The sequence below is a fragment of the Nyctereutes procyonoides genome, unplaced genomic scaffold (assembly GCF_905146905.1).
Source record: "Nyctereutes procyonoides isolate TBG_1078 unplaced genomic scaffold, NYPRO_anot_genome, whole genome shotgun sequence".
Taxonomy (NCBI): Eukaryota; Metazoa; Chordata; class Mammalia; order Carnivora; family Canidae; genus Nyctereutes; species Nyctereutes procyonoides.
The window spans coordinates 30,475,466-30,495,938 of NW_026575052.1; the positions used below are offsets into that span (position 1 = coordinate 30,475,466).

General features: G+C 41.8%; 1 long non-coding RNA gene across 3 annotated transcripts in view; it reads right to left on the reverse strand.

Moving 5' to 3' along the window:
- Positions 1–707: 707 nt before the first annotated feature.
- Positions 708–20,473, reverse strand: part of LOC129513827 (uncharacterized) — an 81,022-nt gene continuing 61,256 nt past the window's right edge. For 2 of the 3 annotated variants that reach the window (XR_008665307.1, XR_008665308.1), the window contains exons 2-3: positions 17,976–18,128; positions 708–1,270 (exon numbers count right to left, since the gene is read on the reverse strand). This is a non-coding gene — a long non-coding RNA (uncharacterized LOC129513827). The remainder of the gene's footprint in view (positions 1,271–17,975; positions 18,129–20,473) is intronic. The other variant, XR_008665306.1, reaches the window with a different exon arrangement.

A 20,473-nucleotide genomic window follows, 5' to 3' on the forward strand; every position in this document is an offset into this window, starting at 1 on the left:
GGCTCAGTGGTTGAGCGTCTGCCTTCAGCTCAGGGCATGACCCTGGGGTCCTGGGATCGAGTCCTGTATCGGGCTCCCTGCATGGAGCCTGCTTCCCCTCCCTCTGTGTATGTCTCTGCCTCTCTGTCTCTGTGTCTCTTGTGAATAAATAAATAAAATCTTTTTTATATATATAAAGGTGCTAACAGAGACTGTCCTTCACCTGGTGGGTGCACAATTGAAAATAATAAATAATGGGTAAAGGAGGTGCTCTGCAGTCCATCAAGACAAGCTATAATGTATAAAGTGTTAATGTTTTTTCACAACTTCCTCTGAAAGTCAAGAGGACTGCTGCCCTTAGTGATCCCAGAGAGACTGGGGAGAAATAAGATTTGGGCCAATCCTCTCCCAATCAAGATTCAGGACTACACGTTCAATTATTGTCCTTTCCCACTCAGAAGGGAAACTTCCAAATTGGGCCGAGAACAACAATTTGATCTGACAAGTATAAGAGCTTTCACACAAGTTAATAGAAATTGGAATTATAGAGAAGCTTGAAAATAGCTTTAGACTAAATATTTTCTCCATGACAATTATTTGTTTCCTTGCAATTTTGAAAATGTCCAGAAAGTGTGTATCTGAAAGCCCTGTCCAATGACTTTGCCATCCAGTTATTTATTTATTTATTTATTTATTTATTTATTTATTTATTTAGGATTTTTTTTTGCTTTTTTCTGAGGCCTCCTGTACTACTTTGGGTCCTCTGGGAAGTCGATGCCAACCAGAATAAAACATGCAGAAGGGAAGTGTTTATAAAGGGTACAGGAGAGAGGGAGCCGGAGTGAGCAGGGAGAGCCTTCAGACCCCTGTGCAGAGCTGACAGCTGTGCAAGGAAAGGGAAGAGAGGAAAACTGAATAGGGGGAGGTTTCAATGGCAGAGAAACTCTGATAACATCTCAGCCAGGCCAACAGGGAGCCCCCGTGCAAAGACCACCCATGACAGGCGTCCCACGATGGCCCAGCTCTCATCTCCTTGCTGTGCTTGGCCACTGGCTAGGAGCAACCCGTGGAGAGCAAGTTCTCAGAATGAAAGCTGCATTTGATCCAAGGTGAAAAGCTGGAGGCTTCCCGGGGACTCTCTGTGCAGAGCTGCTTCCCTTGGAAGGAGAGCTGCGTGGACTGCTTCCATGGCTGCCATTTCTACAGCTTGGGCCGTAGAGATCCGTCACCCTACTATGTCGGTAAGCAGCATCTCTGTGGATCACACAGGCTTCTTTTCTAGAGGAGAAACCTAGAAGAGGTTAGTTGGATGAACTAACAGTTCCATTTCTGCATTTAGTCAGTCTCCCTCATCCACTATCCACTGTAAATTCTCTTTACTTTCAGTGTCACCTGGGCAGGTCTCTATGGCTTACCCGGTGGTAGACCCCAATCTCTCATTGCTAAGGGGTCTGAACCTCCAGCATAACGAGGCAAAGACTACTAAAAGTGTCTAATTGGTTCTACTGCATTTCAGACATATTTCTTTCCATCCCCATTGTATAAGAGTAGATCGCCCTCCTCATAGGAAGCAGTTACCTCTGCGAGAATGATGACTCCCCTCCTTAACTGCTGGTCCTTGGACACCAGAAGTCCAGGGTGCCTGGGTGGAAGCAGTTATTTGGTCCTCTGACAAGAGGGTACTCTCTTCAGTGACTAGAGCCTCTAACCCTGCAAAGCCCAGAACTGTGTAATGGGAGGCACAAAATCCCATGTGGACGGGGGAGGTCACCGAGAGGGATGGTCAGTGGGGCTGCTCTTGTTTCACCCTCTCAGTTTCTCGCTGGTTCAGAACTATTCAGGTTATATTTTGACTGCAACTAGGAAAGTTAACATAGCCCTGGGGTGACATGAAATAAATCCATGAAATTCCATGTAAATGCAGGCTATTTCTGATCTTCTGATTTTTTTTTGACTGCAGTAGAAATAATGAAGACACCAAGTCGATAGCCACATACTGTCTACCTCTGAGACCTTATCAATCAGCTATAGCAAAGACACCATGTCTGAAGCAACATTGTAATCAGAGCTACTATTTGATTGAGAATATGGTAGTCTCTAGTCATCCATCCACCCTCTTCTAAAAAAAAATAAAACAACTTTGGATGTGATAATTGTTTTTATTTACTTTAGAGGCTTCCAGTTGACCTTCCCCTGTTATGCTCACTCTTAAATACAGGCCAGGAAGTCAGTACTCCAACTGCCACATATGGGTCTATGGACCCATAAACCTACTGTAAACTAGACTGGCCAGGTCTCCATTCACTAGGGGGTTATGAAAATATTTGGGGTCTTTGGTCGTCAGTGTCAACTAAGATTCCGTGTCCAGTACTTCTTAAAATGTCTGGGTATTCATCCTACCACTGTGCATTCACTCAAGTAAATGGCCATAGGTCTTCCCAAGGGAGGACTCAGGGAGTCGTCATAGTATACACTTGCCGTCGTGTTGCCAGGCCCTTCTCCTGGAGATCTGGCCACCTCTTCAGTCATTGGATTTCAAATCAGAAAACTGGCGCAGGGCTACTAACTGAACACATGATATTGACCTCTTATTGAGACGACTGCCTTCAGTCTCCTTCTCCTCTGTTCTTTTCTTCCTCTGATTGTATTAAGAAGCACTCTTGGCTTCTCATCTATTTGGTCATATTCTTCCCAACCATCTTCACCAGTCCCCGTGTCACGTGCCCTCGACTGCCTCTCTGACACTGCAGCCTCCCAGCTTTGGTCAAATTCTGCTACTTGGCCTCTATCACTTCCAGACTCCACTTTCCATTGGCGTCAGTAAGCCCAGCTTGGCCCTGCCGCTACTGAACTTCCCAGCCTACTCCCGATGGCCCTGGTGAATGCCGTGCCCTCCGGACTCTCCGAGACAATACAGTCCTCAGGTGGGTCTTCTGATCTCACATAAAATATTGATTCTAGCATTCTTTCCCCCCTTGAGTTTTCAAACCCCATCCTTTACCATCTGCTAGGGTATAAATAAATTTCTTGGGTGCATCCACCCAGATGCCCCATCCAAGATTTCATGGTTCAAGGTTTTCCCAGCTAGCATAACAGCCCTGTCTTTAAATATCTCTGGAGGTCTAACAAACTTGGAGACCCTAAGTCTTCTAGATCCCGAGTCTTCTCTTCAACTATGATCATTATTCCACTGCAGAGATGAGAGACTCTGCAAGTGTTCAGAAAGGCTGTCTGGCTCTTACACTTAGTCCTGAATTGTTTGTTAATGGCCCCCAGTTTCTAATTAGCCCTCCTCAGTGTGTCTATACAGTTTAGTAATAACTGGCCTTGGAGTTAGTGTTTCCCTCATGTTTTGCCTGAGTCACTTCATTGGCAAAGACATTCTCCTCCATGGGGACATTTTTCCAGGTCACCACTCATGAAATCTTCCGCAGTGGAGGCATACCGTCTTATTCCAGGAACTATCTATGCCCCACATTTCAAATGCGCTAGCATTCTTTTTGCTAGCTATGAGGTGAGCGAGCTAGTCTCCAAAACCCCACTTTATGTACCAACTGTACAAGTTTGAGTGCTCCAAGAGTGGACACCAAGATGGAATTAGACATGTTAGAGATTCACCAGGAGAATGTTTGTGAAGGAGTAGAAATAGGTGGAACTTGTCTTCAAATATGATATTTGAAAGGAGAGAGTTAAGAAAGGAGAGAAGGAAGGAGAACCCCAGACTGCAGAGCATATCTCTGTTCTAAGCCGATGAGGATGCCCAGAGCAAAGATTTCCCACTATGGGAGTCTTATGTCTAACTGGAATGTCATGGCTCTAGTGTCCCTGCTATCATCAGTCCTGGCTGGTGTCAAACCAGAGGAAGCATGGCTTCAATGTGAACTCTGTGGAGGTCTAAATTTGTAGCATCTGAAAGATACCTGCTAATTATCTTCCTTGTAGCAGGTTCTGTTGAAAGGATATCTCAGCAGCATACCTCCGTGGTTGACACATCTCCCCACAGTTGTGGGAGGCCAGCTTTATGGACGTAAGGCCAATGGCCACCCTTCAGTGGGACAGAAACTTGAATAACTCTATTAGTTCTCTTTGGGTTATATGGAAGAGTTTAAGCCGTGGATGAAGCCTTCCTTGGGTCATTTTTTGGGGAATACTATACTTTACTATAATGTCTCCTGATTTCTTTGGCCCTGTCAAAATTCTAGCCCCTACAGGCCAAACTTCTGTACGTAGAATAAGATCTTCCTGTCTGCTATGCAATGAGCTGTGGCTATCTGCAGGAATGCTAGGGCCAAACCAGGTGGCCTTGGAAGCTCAACAACGTATTTATCCCCTGAGTTCAAGGGAAAATTCAAACCCAGAAAAAGGTTGGTATATTGTGATCAAATCTGACCAAACTATTTCTCTCTAAACACCTGAGTGTAGACTTCGCTTAATTTTTAGGCTGAACACATGATATAGCCTCTTTGATAGTCCATCTTTAAAGACTTGAGGTCTAATTTGTTTGATTAAAGAAGCAAACAAATGAAGGCTTACAAATTGAAAGCAAGTAAATCAAGTAAATTCTCCCCGAGACGAGGCTGATGAAAGAGGCTGCCTGGGCAGTCAGGTCTAAACATTGCCGTGTAGAGTGATGGGTTTTTCGGGAAGCCCATTTCAAGGGAGTTATAAATAAAACTCTCTAAAGACTGGAGCAAAAGAAAAAAACACAATCCTTAGTGAGGAGGCAGGCAAACGAGGAGCGTAACACACACAGCCCCGCAGTGCATTTTCAGGAGGTTTGTGGGCTTCAGAGAGCAGGCTGGACTCTCCTTCCAGCTCGAGGGAAGACAGCGGGAAAGTTGTTGGAGGCCTGTGAGCCTCCAGCTCCTTACGTATAAGATGAAGGAAAGCACCTGTTGCTTAGTATGTGGTTAAGCGAATTAAGAAACACAACATAGGACGGCATGGTAAGCACGAGCTCTGGGGTCAGAAGTCCCACCTCCAGCCCCAGGTCAACGTTGATGAAGTTGCTGAACCTGAGTCCCAGCAGCCTCTCTTCAAAACGGAGGCCCTGATACTATAGGACAGACTGTGCTCTATGCTATCTGACTTCTTTTGTTCCACTTCCTATTTTTGAGATTCACCATTTTCTTGCAGGTTTCAGTGATTTCCTCCTTTTTTTTAAATTTAATTTTATTATTATTATTATTATTTTTAGTGATTTCCTCCTATTGCTGAGCAGACGACACTCAGGAATATACCGTAATGTGTTTGTCTCTTCTTCCGTTGGTAGATGTTGGAGTTGTTTCCAGATTTTGATAATCATGACTCAAGCAGCTATGAATATTCTTATAGAGGCGTTTTTGTAGACATATGTTTTCATATCTCTGGGTAAATACCTAGGAATGGATTTCTGGGTTATAGGATAGATGTACGTTTAACTTGTTAAGAAAAGAGCCAGACATTTTTCTGAAAGGATTATGTCAGCAACACACATTCTCACTAATATTTGGTGTTAATCTTTTCAATTTTAGCCACCCTAGGGAGTGAAATAGAATCTCACTGTTTTTTTTAATTTATTTTTTATTGGTGTTCAATTTGCCAACATATAGAATAACACCCAGTGCTCATCCTATCATCTCACTGTGGTTTTAACGTGCATTTCTCTATGGCTAGTAATATTAAGGATATTTTCATGCGCCTACAGGTCATTTGCACATCTTCTTTTGTCAAATGTCGAACTCCTTATTCACTTTTTATACTGGGTTGTGCTTTTTTAAAAAAATTATTGATACTAAGGAGTTCTTTAAATACTCTGATTACAAATCATTTGTCAGAAAATAAGCTCAGATTGGAAGAAAGCTGGGCAGTTTTTGCTGTTGGAGAAGTCCTATTTACAAATTCTTTTCTTGTGATTAGTGCTGTCTCCTGCCTTAAAAAAAAAATTCTTTACCTACCCTAAGCTCACAAGGAACTATATTCTTCTTTCTTTCTTTAAGAGGCTTAGGAAACCTTTACCTTTAGGTATATGATTCATCTCAAGGTAAGTTTAGTTAGTATATGGCATAAGGCAGTATTTGGGGTTCATTTTTTGCTATCTGGTTATTCCAGCATTGCTTGTAGAAAAGGCTTTTCCTTCCCTGTTGATTTGCTCTGCTGTCTTTATAGAAAACCAGCTGACTCTATATCTGGAATCTTACTTCTGTGCAGTTGATCTATTTGTCTATCCTTATGTCACTACCAACTGTCTTAATTACTACAGCTTTAAATTTATTCTTGAAAGTAGGGAATGTAAGTTCTCCAACTTTGTTAATCTTTTTCAAAGTTGTTTCCACTATTCTAGTTCCTTCTTATTTTTATCTAAACTTCCATATCAGCTTGACAATTTCTACCAGAAAAAAAAAAAAACAGCAAATCACTGCTGGGGTTTTAATTGGGATTACTATGAATCTTGTTTTCTTCCCGCTGCATTTTTAAAATATTTGTTTATTTATTCCAGTATAATTAATTACAGTGCTATATGAGTTTCAGGTATACAATATGCTGATTCAACTATCAAATACATTACACAGTGCTCATCGGGATAAGTACACTCATAATCCCCTTCACCTATTTCACCCATCCTCCCACCTACCACCAGTTTGTTCTCTATATTTAAGTTTTTTTTTCTTTTGCCTCTTTTTCCTTGTTCATTTGTTTTGTTTCTTAAATCCCACATGAGTGAAATCTTATGGTATCTTTCTGCCTCTGACTGACTTATTTCACTTAGCATTATACTCTCTAGATCCTTCCATGTTATTGCAAATGGCAAGATTTCCTTTTCTTTCTATGATTAATATTCCATTATATATTATATACTGCATTATATGTATTCTCTATATATTATATACATTCCATTATATATGTGTATGTATAAATAAATATTATATAACATAAATAATATTGCATCATATATTCTAGTATATATATATTATTTACGTTCCATATATATGAGTGTGTGTGTCTATGGATGGATAGATAGATGATAGATAGATAGATAGATAGATTGATTGATAAGCACTTGGGTTGTTTCCATATCTTGGCTCTTGTAAATAAGGCTGTAGTAAATACAGGGGTACATATATCTTTTCTTTTTTTTTCATATATCTTTTCAAATTGGTGTTTTCATACTCTTTGGCCAAATATCCAATAGTGGAATTACCAGATCATATGGTAATTCTATTTTTAATTTTTGGAGGAATGTCCATACTGTTTCCCACAGTGGCTGCACCAGTGTGCATTCCCCCCAACAATGCACGAGGGTTCCTTTTTCTCCACATCCTCACCAATACTTGTTATTTCTTGTGTTTTTTATTTTAGCCATTCTATTCTGACAAGTGTGAGGTGGTGCCTTATTGAAGTTTTGATCTGCATTTCCCTGATGATGAGTGATGTGGAGCATCTTTTCATGCGTCTGTTGGCACCTGCACGTCATCTTTGGAGAAATATCTGTTCATGTTTTCTGCCTATTTTTAATTGGATTGTTTGGGGTTTTTGCTGCTGAGTCATATAAGTTCTTTATATAGTTTGAATATTAACCCCTTAAGGCATATGTCATTTGCAAATACCTTCTCATTCTTGGTGCTTTTTCATCGGTGGTTTCCTTCACCGTGCAGAAGCTTTTTATTTTGGTGCTGTCCCAGTAGTTCCATTTTGCCTTTGTTTCCCTTGCCTCAGGGAACATTATCTAGAAAAATATTTCTACGGCTGATGTCACAGAGATTACTGCCTATGTTTTTTTCTAGATGTTTTATGGTTTCAGATTTCACATTTAGGTCTCTAATTCATTTTGAGTTTATTTTTAGGCGTAAGAAAGTGTCCAGTTTCATTCTTTAGAATGTTGCTGTCCAGTTTTCCCAGCACCATTTGTGGAAGAGACTTTTCCCCTTTGCATGTTCTTGCCTCCTTTGTCATAAATTAATTGACCATAGAAGTGTGGGTTTATATCTGGACTCTGTTCCATTAATCCGTGTGTATTTGTGCCATTACCATACTGTTTTGCTTGCTACAACTTTATAGTATAGCTTGAAATCTGGGATTTTTATACCTACACTTTTGTTCTTTTTCAGGATTGCTTTGGCTAGTCATGGTCTTTTGGGGTTCCATATAAATTTTAGGAGCTCTAGTTCTGTTTTTTAAAAAAAATGCTGTTGGTATTTTGATAGGGATTGCATTAAATCTATAGATTGTTTGGGTGGAATTAAATTGAATATTTAGCAAAACTGGGAAAAAATCATCTCTTAACAGTATTGGGTCTTATCCACCATGAATAGGGTGTATCTCTCCATTTATTTTTGCCTTCTTGATTTGTTTCACAATGTAGTTTCTAGCTTTCAGTATAGGAGTGTTACATATCTTTTCAAAAATTTAATTGTATTTAAATTCAGTAAATTAACATATAGTATATTATTAGTTTCAGAGGTAGAGTTCAGTGTTGTATATAATACCCAGTGCTCATTCTATCAAATGCCCTCCTTAATCACCCAGGTACCCCATCCCTCCACCCACTTCCCCTCCAGCAACCCTCAGGTTGTTCCCTATAGTTAAGAGTCTCTTATCGTTTGTCTCCCTTTCTGATTTCATCTTATTTTATTTTTCCCTCCCTTCCCCTATGATCCTATGTTTTGTTTCTTGAATTCCACATGAGTGAGATCATATGATAATCCTTTCTCTGATTGACTTATTCACTTAGCCTAATACCTTCTAATTCCATCCACATATTGGAAATGGTAAGATTTCACTTTTTGGTGGCTGAATATTATTCCATGGTGTATATATACTACATCATCTTTATTCATCTGTCGATGGACATTTAGGCTCTTTTCATAGTTTGGCTGTTGTGGACAATGCTGCTAGAAACGTTGGGGTGCAGGTGCCCCTTCGGATCACTGTGTTTGTATCTTTTGGATAAATATCTAGTAGTGCAATTGCTGGGTCACATCACTCAGCATCAAGGAAATACAAAACAAAACCACAATGAGATACCACCTCACACCAGTCAGAATGGATAAAATGAACAAGCCAGGAAGCAACAAATGTTGGTGAGGATGCAGAGAAAGGGGAACCCTCCTGCACTGCTGGTGGGAATGCAAGCTGGTGCAGCCACTCTGGAAATTCCTCAAAAAGTTAAAAATAGAGCTACCATATGACACATCTTCTGATAAACATATTCCTCAGTATTTTATGCTTTGTAATTCTGTTGTAACTGTAAACTTTTATATTTCATTTGCCAGCTTTTATTCCTAATATATAGAAATACAATTTACTTTTAGATACTGACTTTGTATCCTGTGTCCTTGCTAAAATCACTTATTAGTTTTAATAGTTTTTGGTACATTCCTTTGGAACCACATTATTTGTGTATATAACTACATCTTCTGTGAAAATGGATAGTTTTACTTCTCCTTTCCAATCCTTTTTTTTTTAAGATTTTATTTATTTGTTCATGAGAGACACAGAGAGAAAAAGAGGCAGAGACACAGAGGGAGAAGCAGGCTCCATGCAGGGAGCCTGATGTGGGACCCGATCCCGGGTCTCCAGGATCACACCCTGGGCAGAAGGCGGCGTTAAACTGCTGAGCCACACGGGCTGCCCTCCAATCCTTTTAAAATTTTAAAAAAATCTTTCCTTTTGTCGTGGCTAAGATCTCCAGTACAGGACTGAATACAAGTCATAAGAACAGATACTCTTGCTTTGTTACTGATGGCTGGGGGTGGGAGGTGGGGTAAATGCATTCAGTATTTTACTTACGTTATATGACATAAGCTATAGTTATTTTATAGATGGCTTTTATTGGGGTGAGGAAGTTTTCTTTTATGCCTGGTTTGTGGAGAGTTTCTACTTTTGTCATGAATGGATATTGGAATTTGGTCAAATGCTTTTTCTGCATCTCTTGAGCTAATCATAATTTTTCTCCTGTTTCTGTTAATGTGCTTTTATTGATTTCCTAATATTAAACCAATCCTGCCTTCCTGGAACAATCCCCCACTTGGTCTTAATGTATTATCCTCTTTGTATGTTGTTTGATTCAATTTGCTAATATTGTTAAGGATTTTTGCATCAAGGCTTAGGCGGATATTAGTCTGTAATTCATTTTTTTCAATGTCCTTGTCAGCTTTTGATATCAGGGTTATGCTGACCTCATAAAATTGGTTAGGAAATATTCCCCTTTTCCTCTCTATTCTGAAAGTTTGCATAGGATTGATATCATGTCCTACTCAGAAACGTTGGACAGAGATCCCTGGTGCAATCACGTAGTTTGGAGTTTTCTTTGTGTGAAAGTTTTAATCATAAATTGAATTTCTTCAACAGATATGTGGCTATTCAGATTTTGTATTTCTTGTGCTAGTTTTGCTGAGTTATATCTTTCAATAAATGTGTCTAGTTTATCTTAACTACCAAATTTATTGCCATTAAAATTTGTTCATAATATTTTCTTATTAGCCCTTTAATGTCTATAGGATAGTGATGTCCTCTTTGATTACTGATATTGCTTAATTTGTATTTTTTTCTTTCTTTTTTACTATCCATCTTGCTCTGGATTCATTAATTTCATTAATTTTTTTTTCAGGGAAACAACTTTTGGTTTTGTTGATTTTGCCAGCGGTTTACAGGCTTATTGTTTTACTGATTTCCACTCTTTATGTTTTGTATATTCTATTTATTTTGGTTTAATTTGCTCTTCTTTTCCTAGCTTTTTAGGTAAGAATTTAGATTATTGACTTTATACCTTTCTTGTTGTCTAACTTTAATGCTATAAATTTCTAAGGGTTTCTAGGGCTGTATCCCACATATTTCGACATATTGTGCTCTCATTTCCATTCCCACCAATAGTGCAAGAGGGTTCCTTTTTCTCTGCATCCTTGCCAACACCTGTTGTTTCTTGTGTTGTTGATCTTGGCCATTCTGACATGTGTGAGGTGATCATTCATTGTAGTTTTGATTTGCATTTCCCTAATAATGGGTAATGTTGAATGTCTTTTCATGTGTCTGTTGGCCATCTGTATGTCTTCTTTGGAGAAATGTCTGTTCATGTCTCCTGCTTATTTTTAATCAGATTATTTGGTTTTAGATTCTTAAGTTTTATATATTTATTGCTTCCTTTCTTGTTCATTCCTATTTATATATCTGTTGCTTCCTGGTTTGTTCATTTTATACATTCTGACTGGTGTGAGGTGGGATATATATATTTGTATATTTTTTATATTTTTAAATATAATTTATATATTTATATATTTTTGATATTCATCCTTTATGAGAGATGTCATTTGCAAATATCTTCTCTCACTCTGTTGGTTGCCTTTTAGTTTTGTTGATTGTTTCCTTTACTGTGCAGAAGTCTTTTATTTTCATGTAGTCCCAGGAGTTTTTACTTTTGTTTCTCTTGCCACAAGAGATATAGCTAGAAAAATGTTGAGGTATTTGATGTCAGAGACATTACGGCTTATGTTCTCTTCTAGGATTTCTATGGTTTCAAGTCTCACCTTTAGTCTTTAATCCATATTAAGTTTATTTTTGTGTCTGGTGTAAGAAAGGGGTCCGGTTTCATTCTTCTGCAGGTAGCTGTCCAGTTTTCCCAACACCATTTGTTGAAATGACTTTTTCCCATTGGATACTCTTTCCTATTTTGTCAACGATTAATTGAAAATAAATGTGGATTTATTTCTGTTTTTTTTTTTTCTTTTCCATTGATCTATGTGTCTTTTTTTTTTTTTTTTTGCCAATACCATGCTGTTTTGATTGCTACATAACTTGTAAATAACTTGAAGTCTGGAATTGTGATACTTCCCATTTTGTTTTTGTTTTTCAAGGTTGCTTTGGCTATAAGGGGTCTTTTGGGGCTCCATAGAAATTTTAGGATTGTCTTTCTACTTCTGTGAAAAATACTGTTGGTATTTTGATACAGATTGCATTAAATATGTAGATTGCTTTGGGTAGTATGGACATTTCAATAATATTTGTTCTTCCAACCCATGGCATGTACTGACTTTCCCTTTCTTTGTATCATCTTCAATTTCTTTCATCGGTATTTTAGAGTTTTCAGAATACAGGTCTTTCGCCTCTGGTTTATTCCCAGATATTTTATTGTTTGGGATGCAATAAAATTGGAATTTCTTTCTTAATTTCACTTTCTGCTGCTTCATTATTAGTGTATAGTAATGCAGTAGATTTCTGTACATTGATTTTGTGTCCTACAGCTCTACTGAATTCATTTATCAGTTCTAGTATTTTCTGTTGGTGTCTTTAGGTTTTCTATATACAGTATCATGTCATCTGCAAATAGTGAAATTGTATTCCTTCCTTACCAGTTTCAATGCTTTTATTCCTTTTTTTGGTCTCATTCCTTTTATGGTCTCAGGCTAGGACTTCCAATACTATGTTGAATAAAAGTGAACATCGTTGTCATGTTCCTGACTTTAGAAGCAAAGCTCTCAGTTTTTCCCCATTGAGTATGTTGCTGGCTGTGGGTTTCTCATATAAGACCTTTATTATGTTGAGGTATATTCCCTCTAAAGCCACTTTGTTGAGTGGTTTTATCATGAATGGATGTTGTACCTTGTCAAATGCTTTTTCTGCATCTGTTGAAATGATCATATGACTTTTATCCTTTCTCTTATTGATGTGGTGTATCACATTGATTTGTGAATTTTGAACCACTCTTGTATCCTGGGAATAAATCCCACTTGATCATTTTTTTAATGATTTTTTTAACGTATTGTTAAACTCAGTTTGTTAGTATTTTGAGGGGGATTTTTACATCTATGTTCACCACAAATATTGACCTGCACTTCTCTTTTGTGTGTGTGGTAGCTTTTGGAAGTTTCCTTTTCTCATCTCTTTTCTTTTTTTTCTTTCTTTTTTCTTTTTTTGGAATAGTTGAGAAAAATCGGTATTAACTCTTCCTTAAATATTTGGTAGAATTAATCTGTGAAGCTGTCTGGTCCTGGTATGTTGATTGGGAGTTTTTGATTACTGATTTCAATTTCATTGCTGCAATAAGTTTGTTCAGATTTTCCTTTCCTGCTTCGGTTTTGGTAAGTTATATGTTTCTAGATCTTCATTTTTTTCTAGGTTGTCCAATTTGTTGGCATATTATTTTTCTTAATATTCCCCTCCAATCCTTTGTGTTTCTGTAGTATGGGTTGTTATTTCTCATTTTTCATTTCTGATTTTATTTGGGACTTTTGTTTTTTTATCCTGGGTGGAAGTTTATCAATTTCATTGATCTTTTAAAAGAACCTGCTCCTGGGGATCCTGAGTGACTCAGCATTTTGGCGCCTGCCTTTGGTCCAGGGCGCGATCCTGGAGTCCTGGGATCGAGTCCTGTGTCAGGCTCCCAGCATGGAGCCTGCTTCTCTCTCCTCCCGTGTCTCTGCCTCTCTCTCTCTCTCTCTCTCTCTCTCTCTGTGTCTATCATAAATAAATCTTAAAAAAAAGAACCTGCTCCTGGTTTCACTGATCCATTTTATTTTATTTGTTTAGTTTCTATAATTTATTTCTGCTCTAATCTTTACTATTTCCTTCCTTCTGCTGGTTTTGGATTTTCTTGTTCTTTATATTTAAAATGTGTCTCTCATAAATAACATACAAGTGGATCTTTCCTTTTTATTCCCTCTAACAGTTTTTGCCTTTTTATTGGAGTATTTAGTCCATTTACACTGAATTTTATGGTTGGGTTTAATTTTAGCATCTTGCTACTTATTATATAAGTAAGTATCTTATATCTTTCTTGGTTCCTTTGTTTTTCTTTCATTTGCCTCCTCTTGGATTGATTGAGAATTTTTTTAGATTTCATTTTACCTCACCTATTGGCTTTTCAGCTGTATGTCTTTGTTTTATATTGTTAGTGGTTGCTCTAGGAAACACAATGCCCATCCTTAACCCATTTTATCTTGATTAACGTTATATCACTTCACATGTAATGAAAGACATTTTAACAGAGCTAGTTTGGGTTCTCTGAAAAGCAGACACCAATGGGATTATTATACAATATTATGGGGAACACCTGTGAAGCATAAAGAGGGAGCAAGAGGGAGGAGGCGGCGACATCCTTCAGGCTGTGGAGGAAGAATGGGGAGGAAAAAGTTGGAGGTAGACTCTCAAATGGCAACACAGTCCTAAGGAAGTCTTGTTTAAGCTGAAGAGGAGTCCCTAAGCAAGGGTTGTCCCCTGGCTGTGTCTGGCATTAGGCCAAAATGGACTGCCTTGGGGGTCCCTGGATGGCTCAGCGGTTTAGTGCCGCCTTCGGCTCAAGGCATGAACCTAGAGACCCAGGATCGAGTCCCACGTCGGGCTCCCTGCGTGGAGCCTGCTTCTCCCTCTGCCTGTGTCTCTGCCTCTCTCTCTTTCTTTCTGTGTGTCTCTCATGAATAAATAAATAAAATCTTTAAAAAACAAAAAAAAACCAAAATGGACTGCCTTTAGTGCTCCTCATGATGCTGAGTCATTGGCTGGTAGCAGCCAGGGAAGGTACAACCTTGGCATAAAAACCACAGTAGATGGAAGGGGCAGTCGCTAGAAGCTGTCATTCAACTAAAGACCCCATTTCCCAAAGACCCCAGTAGGTCTCCCTAAAGTCAATTGGAGCAGTTCACCTCCACACGGCCATAGATCCCACTTGTGCTGTAACAGAGCCTCTTCTCCCTATTCAGGAAGCAACTCCTTCATGGTTCCTCGGGCCTCTCTCTTTCAGTCGGAACTTAGTAGAGAGAAATTAATGGGACAGCCTGTTTTCCTTCCAGGGCCCTAAGCAAGCAGCCAGGCCATTGTACACTGTCTAGGAATCTGCAGTATTAGATTCTTACCTTGTGCTACTTCTCTTTCCACTCAAAGTGAATGACCAGGTGTGCCACTTGCCGCTCTGCCTACTGGGAAGGTTTTCGCTTTTCTCCATCTTTCAAGTTCACCCTCAAATGTGGACATAATGCACTCTCCGTGTTCAGCTCACTGCCATATACTGAGTCCACTCAACTGTGCACGAAGTTCAGGCTTTTTCCTCCTCCCTCAGCTAATCATATGCAATCCTCCCTACAGCCGTAGGTGTGGCCTGGGAGATGGGTGCTGCTGCAACTACAGCGAGTGACGTGGAAGCGTGGGCCACCTGCTTGTGGAGTTAACTTGTGCTCTCCTAGGCTTAGGCTTGAGCCTGTAACATTTCCATTTTATAAAAGACTGATGTTGGGCTTGTCCAATGTTATGACTTGACAGATCTGATGGGCCCCAGATCAGCAGGGATAATTCCAGGTGCAGGATCATTTGATGCTCCAATAACCAAGCAACCACCCCAATCTATACCAGGTCCCCGTAGCATGACAAGAGTTATTTTTCAAAAGGCATGTATTTCTCTACTGCAGATGTCATGACCTTGCTCCAGAACCCCAGAGGCCTGCATTGCCATTCTCCCACAGAGGCTTGTTATAAATTTCACACTGCATCTTTTCCCACCACCGATGCTTCTAACACCAAGGGCCTGTTAGACTGCATGACCTATATGGCAAGACTGCTTGCACTGTGGCCTGAACTTGGTGCAGAGCTCTTTCATATTCGGGCCCCCCCACCCCACAAAGCTGATGGCCTTCTGTTTCACCATATATATGGGCCAGAGCAATATTCCTAGATGGGGAATGTGTTGTCTCTAGATCCCAAAGTGGCCTACCAGGCACTGTGCTTCCTTCTTTGTGGTAGGGAATGTGAGATGCCATCATTTTACTTTCGTAGAGGTAGCCTAGCCCATCCCTGACCACTAGACCCTAAAAACTTTACTAAAGGGATAGTTTCCTGAATTGTCATAGAGGTTTTCTCCCACTATCTGGAGCCCATGGGTCTTAAACGGACTTCAGTGTACTACTTCCTTCTGCTCATTTTCCCCAATCAGCATGACGTAATAGATCAATATGATGTTCTGCAGGATGTCTAGACAGTCCAGATCTCTTTGGAATATATTATGTTGGAGGGTGAGAAAGCTAACATAGCCCTGCAAATGAATATTCATTGTCCATTCCATATAAATGTGAATTCTAATCTCATTTTCTGATCTGAATAGAAAAGAACACATTCACAAAAGCAACTGACCTTATGCCACATGTCTGAAGCCATTACTAATCCCCCCAACAAGGGTCCCCAGCTATAACACATCAGGTGTAACAAGCAGTTACAGAACAACACAAGATAAATGAGACTAATAGAAAACAAATAGCAAAAAGATATGTCTAAATACAAACATACCAATTAGTACATTCATGTGAATTCACTAAACACTCCAATCAAACACACAGATTGCCAGATTGGATAAAAAAGGAAGATCCAAGTATATATTATCCAGTTCTTCAGGGTGATAGAAGTATTCTAGAATTTAACCGTGGTTGGAAAACATGTACATTTTCCCAGAAGTGATCAAACCAAATACTTAAGAAGGCTGAATGCTACTGTGGATAATTTATACACAGTAGCATGAGTCTGCAATCTCCATCATGATGGATCTAGCCCAAGGGGAAGGAAAAGGAAGATAGCAGACAATATAACTGATAAAAGTAGATGAAAAAATACTAAGCAAACTATTAACAATTCAGAAATGTGTAAAGAAAGATAAAACATCCTGACCAAGTTGAGTGTGTCCCAGGAATGGAAGACTGGCTGAACCTTAAAAAGTTGGGTCATGCAATTCATCACATTAACACATTTTAAGAGTAAATATATACGACCATCACAGGAGGTAAAGGAAGAAGAGCATTTGATAAAACATAACACCCTCTAAGCTTTAACAAAAAATAAAACTCTTATTAAATTTGGAATAACAAGTAATTTCCTTTTTTTTTAATTTCCTTTTTTTTTAACAAGAAATTTCCTACACATAAGTTACAATAAACAACACACTTAATGGTAGGATGCTTAAAATCAGGAAGCATACAAGGAGGTCTACTTCTACTACTTCTCATCACTGGACTAGAGATCCTATCCATTCAGACTGAAAAGGGAAAGAAGTATAAATATTTGAAAAATATATGTTATTGTTACTATTGTAGAGACTATGACTGTTCAGGAAGAAATACCAAGAATCTGTAGATAATTATTAAAATTAATAGGAAGATTAGTAGATTTTTTAAAAAAATCAATATTCCCAAATCAATGGCATTTCTACATATCAGTCAAAAGATTCGATGTATTTAAGATGTTATTTGCAATAGCAAAGAAACCTAAAACAGAAAAAAATTTTGAAACATTTATTTACTCATGAGAGACAGAGAGAGAGAGGCAGAGACACAGGCAGAGGGAGCAGCAGGCTCCATGCAGGGAGCCCAACACGGGACTCAATCCCAGGACCCTAGGATCACGCCCTGGGGCGAAGGCAGACGCTCAATCACTGAGCCCCCCAGGTGTCCCCAAAAAAGTAGTTTTAAAAATGGATATGTGTCTGCTGTTTCTGGACAAAATTATAATTATGAAAGTTTACTGAAAGAGAAGACCTAAATAGAGGAAGTCTTGTTCCATGCCATTAGATAAGGAGACTCAGTTTCATGAAGATGTCCATTCTCTTAAAAATGTACCTCTAAAATCAGTGCAAATCCAGTCAGACAAACAGTGGCTAGAACAGCCCAGAGCGCCTCCAAAACAGACTCATGTACATGTGGAAACTGGATTTCGAGCAACAGACGTTGCACATCAGCAGGGAAACGGTGAGCTTTGTGCAAAGGGGAAAATCTATGGCAAACGAAATCTGAGCCTTACCTCGTACCACACCCAGAAGTCCATGCACATGACCTAAGGCTCCAACGTGAGTGGCAAAAACGAAAGGAATTTTACACGACGTTGTAGAGGAACATCTGATCCCTCAGCCCAGAGAGTAAATCCCCTAAACACCTGGGGCAGACCGCAGAGGGAGCAGCCCCAGGCGAGGTCAGGGCCTGCACCTCTCGCTGCACCTGCGCACATCTGCACGCACCTGCGCACACCTACAAGCACCTGCACACACCTGCACTCACCTGCACGCACCTGCGCGCATCATCGAGCATCCCGAGCATCCCACGGCCGGAGGACGAGCTGGGGCAGAGGAAGGGCCGGCAAAGTCCAGGGAGTCAGCTCCATCCTGCACCGATGCCTACCAAGCTGTCCCCTGCTCCCGAGGGTCCAGAGCTCTGTGTGGAGGTAGCAAAAATAAATCCTTCTGTTGCTCAGGTGCCTCCAGATTCCCTGGGCTCGGAATCTGCAGCGTGAGCGTCGCCTGTGCTGCCTGGACGACATCCAGAGCCAGCGGGGACCCTGCGGCCCCTCATCGCTGCGGCAGGGACGGCGGCCCACGGGCGCCACGGCCCCACCTCCTTGTCCTGAGGGGTCCGCAGGATTAGCAAAGCATTCGGGTGCCCTGGAGGCAGAGGCAAGGGCAGGGCCCCGGGGCTGGAAGGGGCGCGAGGACCGCACACGCGGTAGGTGTCGTTGGCGCAGCTGCCGTGCTGCTCAGCAGCCTCGCAGGCAGGCACCTAGACCCTGCGGGCTGGCACCTCGGCTCTGCCCCGTGCGTCCCTTAGGGCCCCTGTCCGTCTACACTGCACGACCGTCAGTGCCTTTCTCAGCCTGTTCCATCGGTCCATCTGCACGCCGGTTACAGATTGATTGATATATTTTATTCACAAAATCTCCTCCCTGTGTTGTTCTCTTTAAGCACCCAGGCTACAGGATATCAAACAAATAGTGCTTGCCAGGAATCTGAGGGCTTGATGGAGAAGGAAGGAAGACACGCGCACACACACACACACATACACACACACACAGACTGGTTAAGAATCTGGGTTTTGGCCTAAGATCACTCAGGTTCAAATCCCATCTGTGGCATTTCCTAGTGGTGTGGCCTTGAAAAGTCACTTAATTTTTCAAAGTTTCAACATTCTTGTCTATAAGATGGAGATATACCCATCAATCAAACATTTAGGGAGAGCACACTTTGTGGCCAGCACAGGCTGGGCATGAGGGATCTAGCTCGAGACCACAGATGAAATCCCTCCCAAGCAGACCTGGTATTCAGGTCTCAACAAACGGATCTTAAACGCAAAATAAGGGATGCACAGTGTGGCAGGTAATGATGACTATGCTATGATGGAAAACAGCAGGGTGAGCCCGGAATGCAGGAGGTCTCTCTACTAGCAAGGGCCTCGAACACTCGTCTTAGGTGCAGGTGTGGGGCTGCAGACGGATCACAGATGGGCCGGCCTGGAGGAAGAGCATGAGGCTCAGGAGGAAGGCCCTGAGGGGGAGAGCAAGGCCCTGAGGGAGGAGCAAGGCCCTGGGGGGGTGGGGAGCAAGGCCCTGGGGGTGGGGAGCAAGGCCCTGGGGAGGAGCAAGGCCCTGGGAAGGAGCAAGGCCCTTGGGGGGGGGGGCAAGGCCCTGGGAGGGGAGCAAGACCCTGGAGGAGAGGAAGACCCTGGGGGGGGAGCAAGGTCCTGGGTGGGGGGAGGAAGGCCCCGGGGCGGGGGGGAAGAGCAAGGGCCTGGGTGGGGAGCAAAGCCCTGGGGGTGTGCAAGGCCCTGGGGGGTAAGGAGCAAGGGCCTGGGGGGAGAGCAAGGCCCTGGAAGGGGGAACAAGGCCCTGGCAGGGAGAGCAAGGCCCTGGGGGAGCGAGGCCAGGACAGACAGAGGGACGGAGGGAGGAGGAGCCAGGGCCTCGCTGGCCGTGTGGACCAAGGTAAGAGCGAGGTTGAGTGGAGGCCCTCCTGGCCTCCCGTAGGTTTGGGGTTTGGGCCTAGCGAAGTCCCGAATGCCAGGGATGGGGCGTAAGGGCTCCGGGTGTCCCCGCCTTTGCAGCCCAGGGACAAGGAGGGCACAGCGGAGTGGTCAAAGCTTGCGCCCTCGGGACCCATCAACCCGGCAAGAGGCAGGACATGAGAATCCAGGTATAGGCCCTCCCCAGATAAACACGGGGTTGACTCCTGTGAAAGCATGGACCTCTGATTTTTTTCCCCCTCAAAGTTTTTTTTTTATTTGAGATAGAGAGCAAGAGATGGAGAGAGAGAGGGAGAGGGAGAGGGAGAGGGAGAGGGAGAGGGAGAGGGAGAGGGAGAGGGAGAGGGTGAGGGAGAAGCAGACTCTCTGTTGAGCAGGGACCCCAACACAGGACTCAATCCCAGGACCCGGAGATCATGACCTGAGCCAGGGGCCCTCCCTGAAGTCACTGTAACACCCATGAGTGCCGACCACGGAGCTTCCCTACTCCCTGACCAGTGTCCCCGAGGCCCCGCACAGTGCCGGGCACGTAGTAGGCACCCCATGTTTGCAGAAGGCTTCTACGAACTGATTTCCTGAGAGTAGCCACCCACCCACGTGGAAGCGTTTTCAACTTCTTGGTGCTGACCCTATTAGTTTCTCCAACTCTCAGACGCAAACAAAATGATTGCTTACGTGTCCACGGAGCCAGTTCATTAAACGTTTAACTAGGTCCCCGAGATTCCTGGCAACTGAAGACAAAGAATCTCTGAAAAGCGCTGGAGCAG